Source organism: Siniperca chuatsi, linkage group LG7, assembly GCF_020085105.1.
Source record: "Siniperca chuatsi isolate FFG_IHB_CAS linkage group LG7, ASM2008510v1, whole genome shotgun sequence".
Classification (NCBI taxonomy): Eukaryota; Metazoa; Chordata; class Actinopteri; order Centrarchiformes; family Sinipercidae; genus Siniperca; species Siniperca chuatsi.
Window position 1 is genome coordinate 15,485,736 of NC_058048.1, and position 12,946 is coordinate 15,498,681.

Genomic DNA, 12,946 nt, shown 5'->3' on the forward strand with positions numbered 1-12,946 from the left:
GTCAGGCAAAGTAATAACTAATTAATAAACAAAATAATAAACATCAATCACAGAAAACTTTATTTTATGTGTCCGTAAGTTTAATAATTATAGTATATACTAATAGTTTCCAAGAAGTTTTTTGGAAATATAATTTGGTATTAATTATAGGGAAATAGAGACATATTCAATTGATAAACTTCTAATTAATTAATTCACACTAATTGCTACTATGACCTAGAGTCTTTTACTCTAGTCAGTTTACAGTAGGTCAGCTGAACATGCACAAATGTGAAATTTGTCAACAGGCAAGCATACAATTCATCATATAAAGTTTTCAGTAATAAATGACTGATGAATGAACGCTTACTAGGGTTTAAATGGAGCTTTGCTTTCACAAAAACTTCCAGTTTTCCATACTATTAGTACCAAATTCCACAGTTCCTTATAAGAAACTTCTTAGGAAATTATAAGGAAATTACGCACCTGTAAAATAGACCATCACTGGCAATGGTGTACAATATATCAGTTTTTAATCTTTTAATCTGACATAGAAAAGGACAATTGTAACATAAGTTATCTTAAGTGAGAAACATACACATAAATGATTGAACTTCTATATAAATGTATCTGGACAGCCACATTTCAGTTAGAAAGGATAATAGTTACTTTAAATAGTTGGTTCAACCAAATAATAAATAAATATATATCAGGTTTTGCGATACCACAAGAGGTCAATCAGAAACTGTTAAATTGGCCCTTTAACCATTTGGACAGCTCAGTGTAATGGATGAGACAAGAGCACAACACTTCTGTGCAATGCAATGTGCACTACAGCGCTACTGTTCTTTAACAAATACTCAATACTGATAGTTTCCACTGCTGTTTTCTTTTATCCTCCTCACTTTGATTTTCCTTTTTACTTCATCGGCATTTCTTGACAGATAAACAGATATATACAGGGTTTATATGAATAAAACACTTAATTTAGTTAAATAGTGACAAAAACTGTCTTAAAGAGTAACTTAACACCAGGCCGGAAAGCAGTGTTTTGCTGCCCTCTCTGTTTGAAAGTTTCAGGTTTGTTTCACCTCTGACCACACCCAGCATCACTGGAGTTTACCTGTACTTCACTGGAGCAAGGTGAGAAGTTAAACCACTGGAGGTCAGCAAAGACAAGATTTTCCAGGGGATGTTAAGTTACTCTTTAAAGACGTCTTAATTGTGTGACAGTGAAAGACAAAAAAATTACAGTGTGGCCATTATGTTGCCTGCCAAATTATGTCCCAATATCTTGCAACAATGCTCTCAATGACATTGCAATGTGGGGCTGCTCTCATAAAAGCCAGATTAACAACTGGCATAGAGCCAAATCAGAAAGCCAACATACGTGCCAACACAAATCTGCTCTGTCCGCTACACTGTAGCAAGTGTCATATAACAAAAAATCTTTTCCCCAAATGACTTATGATTACATCTGCTTGTATTGCTTCCTTGTATTCTGTTGTGTGCTATTATATGAAAGCTGCCGCGGTGACACATGAACCACATCATCATATATTTCCATGCGGCGCTTGCCTGTGGCACAACAGCCACGTCATCATTCTTATTTCCCCACAGAGTTAGAATTCATAAGCCTGACAAACACTCACACAGATCCATCTGCCACAGCTGCAGAAATCATCATTCTCTGATTAAACACATTCCTGATTCTTACCATTGTCAGTCTATCTCGGTCTTTCTCAAGGTAAACACTGTGGCTCAAGTTTTTCCTTGTTAGTGTACTTTCCTGGGGGAAATCCGGAGGGGGGGTGGTCACCCAAGTAAACAGGAGCAATGCTTTTTCTATGCTTATCTTAGTTTTGCTTTCTCTCTCCTTGTCTCTCTGCCTTCTCTAGGGATCTTCAGTATAACTAGTGGAATTGTCAAACACCCATATGTCATTGCTACATTTTATCTAAATCATATTTCCTTTCTGCTTCATTCACATTTTCCTAAATGTACTACCTATGCCCATCCCTCCCCCATAAATGTATAAATGTATTTCCACCTCTGCACGGAGACAGACAGGCATTGCAGTATAGTCAGAGTGAAACAGAACTGATGGGAGGCTATAGTGTGTGTGTGTGTGTGTGTGTGTGTGTGTGTGTGTTTGTGAGAGCCAGTGGGCAGCAGGGTCTAGTGTCAGTGCCAAGCTCATCGATGGCATTGAACCTCCACCAGGAAGTATATCTTGGCAGATAGCTCTGTATGTGTTTCTCTGTGTGTTTCTCTGTGTGTGTGTGTGTGTGTGTGTGACCTTGTGTGGTTGTGAAGTCTGGTGTGAAAGGATCCCTGGACTAAGTTCTTAATAGGAGTCAAATCAAGATACTTTAACTGCCCTGATGTCTTGTCTAAGGGTAACATGATTTGAGAGCAGAGCTGTACTGGGGTTCCCATAAGCAATTTCAAAAGGGGAATTGACAGAAAAATATTTTTTATTCTTCAGTGAAATCCACAAAGCACATATTTTTACTGTTTGTGAAAACGTGAGCTGTGAATCTCATGACGCAAAGTGAGGTGTGTAAAAGTGTCCTCATAATCTGACTCAAAGCACATTATGTAAAAGTCGTGACTGATTATAATTAAATTGTCATGGAGACAGAGGGAGCAACTTTCAACACTGATGCTATCTGTTCATCACTTTTCACAATATGCATATAGTTGTTGTTTAAGGACAAATAAAGAATTTTAAAACGAAAAATATTATTTTTAAGTCAATTATAATGGTGGAATCAGCATATAATAGTAAAATGTGCAATTGCTTTAAAATGAACTAAGCACTAATGATGAGATGCCACTGCCATCACTTCAAAAAGTGAGAATCCCCCAGAGAGGGTATGAGGTATTATTTTGCCAATGTATAACAACAGAGATGAACTAATGAAGGCACTCCAGTGTGTAATGCACTATATTCTTAGCCAGTCCTTAACATTTTCCACTTTGTTGTGATTTGCTATCAGTTGGTTTTTGTTTCAGTGAGCTCTTCATGTCATGTTGATTTGATTAGTTTCATTCTATTTCATAATGAGTAAGCTACACTGAACTAAATATGACAGTTCATCCTTCTCTGGGCACAAAAACACATGCAAAGGAAACTAAGTCTCTGACTTTATTTAAGGGAAACTGTTGTGAAATGATCCCTTGTCTTCTCTAAGGATGCTTGATTTAATATGTATTTGTTATCAATCAATCTGCAAATTAATTCAAACTGCAAATGCATTAAAAATACATGATAAAAGAGAATCTGGGTAAAGCCATGGCTAGTGAGATGCAGTTACTGAGGACTATAAGCACATAAAGAGCCCCATTTGAGGGTTAGCTGATGATTAATTTTCATTTAATATGACACAGGGGTTCCCAAAAATAATATTTTCAATAAGTATTCATCATCGGTAATAGGTATGCAGCTCACCTCTTCACCTTGCTCACATTGGCTAGGAGTATCTACTCTTGACTTTAATCTGTAAATCTCACACGCCACTGGACTTGATCAGGACCAGTGCAGATGTCAGGTCATAAATATCAATTATGTTATCACTGAAGCAGCTCAGATCAATCTAATCCAACCAGAGTAGGTGAGACTGAATCAGTGAACCCCTTCACGCTACCCAGATAATCTTTGTCAGCCATCAGTGTCGCCTCTAAATACAATTTCTCTTACGACTGTCAAGAAGGGCAAATCTGGTGGAAATCAGCTTGAAAATCCCCTTGGTGTGTCCCCCTGCCAATAAATGCTCTGTTCTAAATAGGAATCAAACCGGGAAACTTTCACTGCCCCAAGGCTTTGCTAAAAGGCAGCTGCATATGAACCAGGAAGTGAGTGTGTGGGATGAGGTGGAGGAAAATCTAAGGGGGGATGTTATTAAAACATAAAATACCACCACCATCTGCCTTGTTAAACTTCAACGAGTAGGATTTAATGCTTTAATACCAACTCCTACACTTGTGTATGTGTATTTCTCCTCCTTTTTGCTTCTTATTTCCTTCAGAATTAATTATAAAAGGGTCAGTTACAGAACAACCTTGGAGCAATGAAAGTGGCTCAGGCACACCTTAACAGGGTGAATGTTTCCTGACACAGGAGACTGAACCTGGGCCTTCCACTTGAAGGACGGATTTCTTATTTACCTCCCTACAGTGTGATCGCAGAAACTTCGATCATATCTAATGAAATCAACATATGGCATTTCATTTGCTCATTGGCCAGCATGTGTTTGTGTTTTGTACATCCACAGTTATACAGAGGTGTAAGGACTGAACCAGTCAATAATTAGCTGTGGCTGGTACTTTTGGAGTCTTGTGCAACTGTGTCATGACTTGAAAAAAAAGGACAAGGACTGCTGGGCAAAGCAGAAATGGTTCAGCAAGCCCATTTGACACCACAATCATACTGGATGATTTATTCGGTTAATGGGTTCAACCACGGACACACACACACACACACAAACACACTCACAGAGAGTTAAACAGCTTAATGGATTTCTTTCCTCCACAATTCTGATTCAAAGACACACAGAGCTACTGAGCAAAACTAATGATTTGTACGACTCTGCTGCTCACACACACACACACACACACACACACACCACACAAACAGATCAACAGTCAGTTGTGTTTTGTCACTCCTCAGTTTATCCTCACACCCACAGGCACACATGCAAACACACATACACATGAATGTGCACCCACACACAGCTAAAAGACTGCAAGACTCATTCAAATACACAAACAGATAAACTATCTCACTGTTTGAATTGAACAGATTAGCATGCGCCATGTGATCTGGCTCTGTGTACACATGCACAAAAATACTGCAAGCATGACAATAGCCTGATTAATGTGTTTAAATGATTCTATAAGCTGACAACTCCTCAAAGTAATCCCCCCATGTTTTTTTTTTTTTTTTTGCCGATAACTATAGATATAGAATATTATAAGACAGTGCACGTAACAAAGAACATCTCACACAAAAACAGTCCACAGTCCATGGACTTTAGCCTAAACAATTAACAGAACATACTCATTAAATCTCATTTGTTATAAAATATAATGTAAGTTATATACAAAGTATAAGCTGTGTACAACAGTTGGGGATACACAAGGTCGATGAGAAACACAATGCAAGTGTAATGCACTGTGTGTGGATTTCCATTTAAGTACCAGTAGTAAGGGGAGGCAAGAAATGCATGAGAGCATTGCAGTACTGTATGAAATATGCATTGCACATGAATAAACTGTACCTTAAAATTGCAGATGACACTGGATGAGACATGCAACATTACACAAATACACACTGCTGTTTTGTGACTGGAGGCTGCAGATGGAAAATGCAACTCTCCTATAGGACAGCTATAGGAATTCAATAAAATGAAAGGGGAGACCTTAGCTGCTGTGGATATCGGTAAGAGTAACCCCTTAAAAAAGTACGGTACACACAGTTTTCTACCTTCATACAAACCTGATGAGCTGGACAAAACCTGCCCATAATTCAATACATGCAAATGCTGTAACAGTTGTTTCAAATCATTTGATTCAAAGTAGAGTGGGTTACTCATATACAGCATGTTCCTGTTTGTATTGTGTATAACAATGTTCACATTGTTCATATCAATTTTAACTCAGCCAGCTTCTTCCCCACCTTTTGCTGGTGCATTACTACATTTCGTGGTGAATTTCCACCATCCAAATGTTGATCAGACAGACAGACATACAGATACTTTATTCATCCCCTTGGGAAATTCAGGTGTCCAGTAGCTCACACAATCTAACGTTGAATGTTTGCTACTACCGCCAAGATCTGCCCCTGTGGCTGCACCCGGGCCCATGCCCTAGGAACGGGTATCGCATCATCCGCATGTTCATGCACGAACATGTGCATCCTCGTACATGCTAGTACAGCACCATATACAAACGAAACAGGGACCCACTCATTGCATTTCTTTATAGAGACACTAGTGGTCAAAAACTCTATAGGATACATTTACTGTAATATTATGGTGTTGACTCTACCTTACTAATAACATCACTTGCATCACTTGTTTGCTGGGAATGTCAAAAATGGCTATTAGGGATTGCCTTATAGACATGATGGTAAGCCATCTTCATCCTATAACAATTAAACCCATTTTCTAATGTGTTTCCAAATTTTAACACTTTCTGGTCACGTGTTTGCATTCTTCTTCAGCTCCCTCTCTTGTTCTCATTTTATTTTTTACCCAACTTTCAACACAATGCTTCCATGGACTTACAAGTACTTAACAATTGCTGCTATTTACTAAGTTGCCTTTTCTCTCTACACAGTTTACTCTTTGGTCTCTGCTGTTAATAATGCCTTTTATACAATGCAAATTGCACCCCGATCCCGACCAACTATTTTTAACCTCCACTGAGAGCCCAATGAGATTTCACAGTGGCCAGTTGGAACTGGGGAACAAGACATCCTCCCCCCGTGCTGTGACAGAGAGCAATCTGTCACAGCACATGTATCATTCTCAATACTGAATAGCTATGGTAATGTTGCCATCTCTGCATATATTTTAGGTGTGATTCTGGTTCAGAGAAAATGGTTCCGGGCCTTCATTCTTCTGTCAGTGTGTTTTGAAACCATCAGGCCTATTTTCTCATGTATCTCTACATTTTAACCGAGAATTTATATTGACATGTGTGTCGTCCTCCCATCAGCTCTCCTTTCTTGGCTTTTCATCTCAAAGTGCTTTCAACACCACTGCAATCGGAGAGTGGTAATTACTGTCTGACTGTCATTTCCCCAGGTTATTCCTCGCCTGTGTGCCTCAAAGCACAACTTAACTGCGCAATTCACCATCTAACTGCTTGATAACTGCAATGGAAAATCCCAAAGAGAATAGAACAGGATTTGCATACTTTCTTCTACAACTTAAGATCAGTCAAACCACATTTTTCCCAAGGTGAGTGAGTGAGAGAGAGAGAGAGAGAGAGAGAGAGACTTTATGTGCAGACAGGGAGCTCTGCCACAACATTTCTACTCTTCTAAACTGTTCTAATTCTAAACGCAATAGCACAAACATGTAGACGTGCATACCCAGAGACAACCTTTAATGTATAGCTGAATGTTGCAGGGAATGCGGATGTGCTTTGACATGCAGGCTTCATAAAAAACTTTAAGTCAAGTCAATGAGCATCACAAACTAATGTCACTTCCGCTAACTTACAAAAGAAGAAGAAAATATTAAGGCTTAATATGTGGTAGGTTTTCAGGTGTCATTTTGTAGATTGCCTATCACATTCAGTCATGGTGGATTTGCTTATGTCACCTTTTGCCCAAGGTTGGGTTTTCTGCCACCAGTAACTGTTAAAGCTGCAGTAAAGCCAGTAATAATATTGGTATGCATTCAAAATCTTCCCTCAGAAACCTATGGCTGATGTTCTATTTTTCTTTTCTTTTATATTATTCAGGAGTCTGCGGCTGCATTCACAAACAACAAACCTAGTCAGACAGATAACACATTATCCAAAAAAATGCTGTGTGCATAAGAAAACAATTGGTGTTGTTGTCACAGCTGTTTGTTTAAAACCTGTTAGATGTTATTTATCAGATGTATTTAAGCAAAGAAAATGCAGCCTTTCACGCTATTATATTATAGGGATAAAATTAAATTGTTCGCACAGACACTGTGTCTGTATAGCAGAGATGTAGTCAGTCTGAGACTGACGAAGGCCTCGGTGTCTGTTGTCAAATGGCATTAATAGATGCTAATACACCTGTTATCAGCAGCTCTACTTTGTTAGCTTGTCATTATTGTCTTGTCTCAGGTGAGAACAGTGACAGGTTCGTTAGAGGCACTGGTTACGCTAGCAGACTAACGAGGAGCTGTTGTGTGTGCACATGTTCATGACGGAGTGTGCCCAGTCTTGAGTGTGGCTGACATTTCCATGCCCACTGCGGATATGTATACTCACATGCACATCTGTGTCTGTGCATGAGCCTGACATTTTCATGCTGTCTGCATTCCGTTGTGTTGACTGACGGGAGGACGTTTTGTTTGTAAATACTGTCCATCAGTCAGCCCTTGGGCACTCAAAATGCATACGCACATATCCATGCACACAAATGCGCACGCACACACACACACACACACACACACACACACACACACACACACACACACACACACACACACACACACACACACACACACATAGGAGATGTCATAAAGTCACATCCAGAGCCCTGGGTTCTGACTGTTGATCTAAGCAGAACGTCAAGTGAATATTTATGATAATGTGCCCTGGCTGTTTTTAAATAATTTAATGTGCCAATTATTCCTCCAGTGCAGGCAGTACAGAACAGAGGAGGGCAAAGGGTTGACAGCAAAGTCCCTGCACACACACATCCTGTCCGTCCTGCTAGACACACTGCAAAAAGCGACACAAAATGCGTCACTGGATTAAACATGGATGGATGTGTGGACCTACAGGACCTAATAGGATTTCTCAAACCTAGCATGGACAAAAGTGAGATATTTTTATGGAAATAATAAATTATTGAAAAAATAGACCTTTTTTTTAATAAAATCACTTTCAGAGGTTGTCATTTTTTGCAGAACAGAGTAGCCATTAGGTATTCACAGGACCCAGGGGACAAAATGTGATGTTACAAGTTTTAATTATGAAAATAAGTGCCACATAATTAATCATTCTGTGTGGACTTCCCCTTTGGGACCTCGTGAGCTGAGGGCCCTGTCCTGTCGCCCCCTCTTAGGAGGTGAGCCGTCCCCCTTCATCTTCCCCTGGGGAACTGAGTCAGTATATTTAAGGTTCCACTGTTAGATTTCCACTCCACCAGTGTTTTGACACAGACCCTCTCTTTCTTTTTTATCATAGCATCTCTCTCTCTTTCCCTCTACATCCGGCATATAATTTTCCTCCCTCTATCGTTCCTCTTCATTCTTTATGTTTTTCCTTTTGCAAGCCTCTCTCAGCCCTCTCCTGCTTAATTTCTCCCATCATCTCCAATTTCTCTGCCTCTCTGTCTGTATAATTTCTGTTCATTTTTTCTCTCACACACACACACACATGTTCACACAGATCAGATTTCACAGTTGCAGGAACATTTGCACTTAAATCCTTTGCACTTTTATAGCAGATGTAACTGGTGGTTTAATCATGAGGTATTTTCCTGTTAACAGTGACAAAAATCTAGGAGCCAACTGCATAAACTTGGATTAATACTAACTCAGTTTTTTAAGCATAGCACTCACACTGACAGGCATGACCACTTTAATAACAACATTCACACACGCAACAGTATTATGTACTGCTGCACCATTTGCTTTCTCAGACACTATTACACTACAATTTATTTTTTGTGTACTACTGTATGTCTTCAAAATAAAAGCTCCCTTTACATTTGAGACTCAATTTATCTGTTAAAGCTGCAACAATCTTTTCCCTCCTGAAACTAAAATCATTTTATGATTTTCATCTTCAGAATTACCCAATTAAACACATTTAGAGTGTGCCCATAATTTACACTGAGTGGAAATAATCCAATGAGTTACTTTAATACTGACAACATAACTTATTATTTACGCAGTAAAGTAATTTACCCTGACATTGATGAAATATTAATTGGACTTAGTTACAGTAATGAATAAATGAAGCATAGATCAAGTTAAAAAATGTATGTCACAAGAAGTATGTAGTGATAGACATCACTTCTCATTGGTAGAGGAAAGCTTTGTATTTTTGTCATCAGTCTTAGTGCACGGTTTTATAGCATGCATTGCACTACAGAGGTTCTGTTTTATATGTCCTGCTCCTACCCAACTATTCCCCATACAGATGGCCAATTTCTATTAAATATACCAGTTTTTACTGAGTAGGTGATCAGCTACGAGTCATTAAGCCACCTGTTAGGTTGATAATTTGATATATTTAAATTTGTGTGTGAGTCCACTTCCTTTTATTACCTTTTGATACAAAAATCAGCTCATTCCTACAGCATTACATCCTGGGAAAAGGAAACCGGAGATACACACTATTATTGCTTCCTTTGGCTAAGAAATATTAATCAACATGCATTAACTTAAGAGGGGATTAAATCTACTGTTGTGTTGACTGTCATAATGGGAGAGACTGTAGAGACAGAGATAGGAATCTAAATGACTGTTGTTATGCTGGTTCTACGCATTGAAATGCATTGTGAAATACAACTGAAGCCTCATAGCCTTCCCTGTGTAAGACTAGTGTGTTTATAAAGGTGTGTTTTAAGTAGTTCATCATATTTAGACCTCATTGTCATTGACAGAAGAGAAAAAAAGTGAGTTTCAGAGAATTAAAGACATCCAACAACAGCAATGCTTGGCCATTCAGCATCAGTTAATTAGCTTCCAGTCTGTTGGCCACTTGGCTGGCCAGATGTGTGCTAATATTTCTTTCTGAGGCATTTGAAAAATCAAACATATTTGCAGCAGTGATTTCTGCCTGTTTTCTGCCTCGCAGTATAAGTGTTCTCCTCCCCCTCCTTACCCACACACTCACTTCCTTCTATTTCGTCCCTTTTAACTATATTCTGCTTAACCTCCTACTACCTCCTCTGTCCTACATGTACAAAAAAGCAAGTTAATACTTCAACATGTTTTTACAAGGCCATCAATCTCTTATATGAGTGTTCCGCCCTGGATTGCTATTGAGGAAACAAAAGTTGTACAAGGACATTGACAAACAGAGAGAGAGAGCTGGAATCAAGGATTAATGTTTTCTTGCTTTAGTTTTTTTTATATTTTGTTATTGTTGTTGAGAAATTCAGTGAGTAAGTTAGAATATCTTGAGTCAAAATCAGAAACATGAGCTAATGTAATTCTGTTAGTAGGCACAAAATTCCAGTGATGAATCAAATAAATTAAAAGTGCTACCAATTTTCATCCCATGTAAACTGATATAATCCCACAGTATTACCATTACTGCTTTTATTAGGCAGAATGTATCTTTATGTCAGCCAGACAACACAAATTATCATAAATGTCGATGTTTAAGTGTGAATAGTATTACAGCTCCAGATAGTTGTAAAGCAGGAAAAAGGGGAAATATAGTGCAGTTAATGCTGGAAAAAAACACACATACATTGTACTGTAGTTCAAAATAAATTATTTTAAATTGGAAGCAACAGAGATCACATGATGCTTTGCGGGGGCAAAACAACTAACAAAATAACTAGATTTCATTACATTGCAGCCATAATTGAAGAGGCTGCATTGATGAGTTTGAACTGTCCCCTGGACTGAACCTATAGAGTGCGAGCCAATATAGAGCCGGATCCATTATGAAGAGCAAAGAACGATGAAAACAAAATCCAAATTATAGATTCTTACAGTGCAAGATACTTGCCTATTTGTTTTACACTCCACATGCCCTTTTTAAATCAATGTAGTATTTTCTTTATGTTTTTACAAGAGGAGTATTATCGATTAAGTCAGGGTTGATGGAAGATTCTTAACAGAATGCTTCTTTTGCAAATTACTTTGTCTCCAGTGTGGATTTCACATTGTTAGTGTGTTACAGCTTATGATTTAATGAGTTTTAAAAACGTGTGGATAAAGGAAATGGTATGGTAAGATCAAATCTGCACGTACAGCCAATGACACACAACAGACCACACAAGTCACTCACTCACTTCCCCAAAGTCAGTGACGACAAGCTAACGTCTCTGTGATTTGCTGATTTCCCCATTTGAAAGACAAGCAACAAACCAGACAGTCACAAGTCTGAAGAGCAAGTGCTGAGAGCCAATCGGAGTCCTCCTGTGACACACTCTCACTAACAAGGACTAAGAGAACAGCAGTAACAAAATAATGGTAGAAGAACCCAAACATACAATGTAGCTAACCAGAGGTTTGGGCTTTGTATGAAAGCGAGTGAAGAATATTGTAACTACACTCACTCTGGAGAAATATGTTTTTGACTAACTTTTCCTGGTTCTTCATTTCCCTCTTGTCTTCAATATACATTGTCTCTTTTCTCCTCCTCCTCCTGCCCTAAACACACTTGTAATCCACCTGTTCAGATTCCTCTCACCCAAAGGGAATCCCCTAACCAAACTGTCCAATGTCTCATCATAAACATAAAACCTAGATAAAGTTTCCAATCCCTGATTCATTAGTTCACGCAATCACCATCTCCAGATAGCAGAAGTAGAAAATCCCTAGAGAATTGCGATGCCCAAATAGGGTATGGATTCAATTTTCAACTGACTTGCTTCATGGTGACACAGTTTGTAGAGATTTTTAAATTAGACTTGGATTTTTGAAGGTAAACCCTCTCTTAGGGAAACTCTCAACAAAGAATTTAGAAAACCAGTATTTCCCTGTTTCACCTTCTTCCGAACACCTTCTACGAGGGTAATATAGATTTTGACACCACAACTGTCCCTGTTTTAGTCCGTGTTTAATTATAGTGTGGTTTGTGGATTTAACACTAATCACACACACTTTAAACACTGTCCCCATAATTATTGTGTATTGTACTGTGTATAATTATAGGGGAATCTAGCACCTCTAGGCAGTCCTAAGTTTGCTGAGGTGGCACATGCTAAATGTGCACAACAGAACTTTTCTCTCACATAAATACCAGCAATGTCTGTTGTCCAACAGTCCTACAATCTCCTAATTTGTCATATGATGGATATCATGTTTTTGTAGAACACAGTATCCTGCAGGTTTCCACTTCTACCACCATATAGATGAATTTAATGTTTACCATTTATACTTTTATGTTTTTTCAAGTAAGTACTATGTTGGGATGAGGGCTTTTCTCTTTCTATTAATAAGATTTTTAGGATTGCTGACACAGAAACGGACTCATCATATCTGGGATACTAGTGCAGGTGCTGTTGTGCTCTAATGAATAATCCCCATTATTACTCTTGATCAAACTCTCTCCACTGGGT

At 38.5% G+C, this 12,946-nt stretch overlaps 1 protein-coding gene across 9 annotated transcripts in view; it reads right to left on the minus strand.

Moving 5' to 3' along the window:
* Positions 1–12,946, minus strand: part of zgc:172282 (leucine-rich repeat and fibronectin type III domain-containing protein 1-like protein) — a 184,866-nt gene that overhangs the window by 21,489 nt on the left and 150,431 nt on the right. The window lies entirely within an intron of this gene.